Source organism: Candoia aspera, chromosome 4, assembly GCF_035149785.1.
Source record: "Candoia aspera isolate rCanAsp1 chromosome 4, rCanAsp1.hap2, whole genome shotgun sequence".
Lineage (NCBI taxonomy): Eukaryota > Metazoa > Chordata > Lepidosauria > Squamata > Boidae > Candoia > Candoia aspera.
The window spans coordinates 118,696,653-118,699,374 of record NC_086156.1 but is presented as its reverse complement, the minus strand read 5'-3'; positions in this window follow the sequence as shown (position 1 = coordinate 118,699,374).

Below are 2,722 nucleotides of genomic sequence, written 5' to 3'. Positions count from 1 at the left end.
CTTGCCAGAGTATTGAATGGGCACCTGCCCTCAGCACCATCTGACTTCAAGGAGCAAAAGGGAGAGGGGAGGCCCTGGAGCTTCTAGTTGGGGGGGCAGGCTGCAGACCCCTGTGTCATCAGGGATGGGAAGCAGCAGTGATGTCTCTCTCAGCACAGGCAAAGCAAATTTTCCCAGCTTGCCCACTCCACGTTGTGGATTAACGGAAGGGAGAGCATGGGCTGGCTGTGACGGATGAGACCCTCTGGAGAAGTGGGGGGCAGAAATGGGAGGGGGAACCTGGTACAGGCCAGACTTTGGCCTGCTGGCCTCAGTTCAGCCCCCACCCTCCTTGGCCAGCCAGGCATCGTCCCAGCGTGGCAGCTGTGCCCTTTGTATGTCAAGGGCACCGGGCTGAGGAAGGCCACAGGGGTCCTCCAGGGTCCTCCTCAGCCTGCTGGCCCTCTGGCTGTTTGACATGCCAGCAGAGGAGGGAAGGTCCCACTAAGTGGCATGGCCCTCCTCCTCCTGCCCTCTGTAGGCCTGTCCAGCTGTTTCAGCTCCAGCCACTGCCCAAAGTCCTGTCCCTCGATCACTGGGCAAGTAGGCTTCTGCCCGCTCACTTGCTTTTCAGTGGGTCATGTGAGTATCAGTCTCTGCCAGTCAGGCCCCAGCATGGCTGGACAGAGACTCCTTGGGACCCCCACACAAGGGGAGAGGTCTCTGCCCTGAGGACCCTCCAGCCCAAGCCTTGGGCATGGGGAGGGCGAGGGGAGACCCCAGCAGGCAGAGGGCAGGAGGGAGAGGGGGCGGCTTCCTGCTGCTGCTGCTGCCCATGAAGGCTCCCAGGGAATGAGGAGGGGGCTGCTGTGGGGCAAAGGGGGTCTCTCAGGCAGTAAGGGAGGGGGCTGAGACTGGCGAGGTGCTGACCAGGAGGAGCCTTGCCTGGCTACGTTTACCACCTGCTCAGCAACAGGAGGGGCTTGGAAGGACAGTGGGAACTGCCCCCAAAGGGGGCGTTGGACTTTCCCAGGCGGGATTCTGGGAATTGCCACCACCTGGCGGCAGTGCCCTCACGGTGGCCTTCCTCGGGTGTGCAGCTCTCAGAGCCTGGCCGGGGGGCAGGGCTTACGCCACCGGAGCCGGACCCTCTCCGGGGCTTTGGGTCAGCTCAGAAATGCCGGCCATGCGAAAATAAATCAGGATTCTCTAGTGTTAAAAAAGTCAGATATTTAGGGATAGAGATTACAGCTAAAACTAACGATCTATACCAAAACAACTATGCAAAAATATGGAAGGAAATTCAACAAGACTTAGGGAAGTGGGAAAAACTAAATTTATCACTTATGGGGCGAATCTCTGTAATCAAAATGAATATCTTGCCAAGGATGTTATTTTTATTTCAAAATATTCCAATATTATTAACTGACAAAACTTTTAAATTATGGCAAAAAGACCTATCAAAGTTCATTTGGCAAAGGACAGGGCTATATATAAAATGAAAAGAAGAGATGAATTGGAAAATGAAGGACATCCGTGCCAATGGTTTTTGTATTTTCAATTAAAGGAACAATTTAAAACTGATCCCCAAAGTTACAAATTCACAAAAGATTTAACCTGGTGGGATAATTTAGTTTATGCCAACAATGACCACATGATTTCCAAAATATATAAAATGTTATTACAAATAAGAATGGCAAATGTACAAATTAAACAATGTATGATTAAATGGGAGAGAAATCTTGGACATCACATTGACTATGATGTTTGGGAAAGAATGTGGACCAAAGGGCTGAAATTTACTTTAAATTATAATTTAAAAGAAAATTTTTACAAAATGATGTACATGTGGTACATTACTCTGGACAAAATATCCAAAATGTTTCAGAATACTTCAAATGCCTGCTGGAAGTGTAAAAAAGAAACAGGAACATTTTATCATATGTGGTGGACTTGTAAGAAGGCGAAAAAAATTTGGACATCTATACACAATATAATTTGTAAAATGTTGACTAAAGAAATTAATAGAACACCGGAACTCTATTTATTGGGCATCATGGACAAGGATTTGGAACATGAACATGGCAAACTTTTACGATATTTGATCACCGCAGCTAGAATTATGTATGCATCAAAGGGGAAGGAAGAACTGACCCCCTCAATGGAAGAATGGACATTTAAATCCCTGGATCTGGCACAGATGGCAAAACTTACGGACCAGCTAAATGATAAAAATGTGGAAGATTTTCAAAATGACTGGACCCCCTTCAACTATGTAGAATTGACCCAAAAATTAACGTGTGTAAAACATATGAATATAATACAAGTTGTAAATATTATGTATTTGATTTATATAATCTCAATAGAACTGTAGAATTATTGTAATGAAATTAGTGAATTGTGAAAGAAATTATTTAGTTAAGGTATAAAATTGTATTACTTAGGGAGTTGGAAATCCATTTCCTTTCTTTTAAACCTCTTCTTTCTTCTTTCTTCTTTCTCCTTTCCTTTTTTCTTTCTCTTGTTTTTGCATTTTATGTTTATTGTTGATTTGTCATTTTATGTTTGTATTATTTGTGTAAATAATTTAATAAAGACTACTTAAAAAAAAAAAAGGAATGCCGGCCACGCCATATACAGTGAGGGGCTTAACGTGTTGTGGGAAGGCCACAGCGAAGGTTAAACCCATGCAGTTGGCTAACTCCCAAGGGGCTTAAATTTAGCAGCAAACCACCCAGGCTTG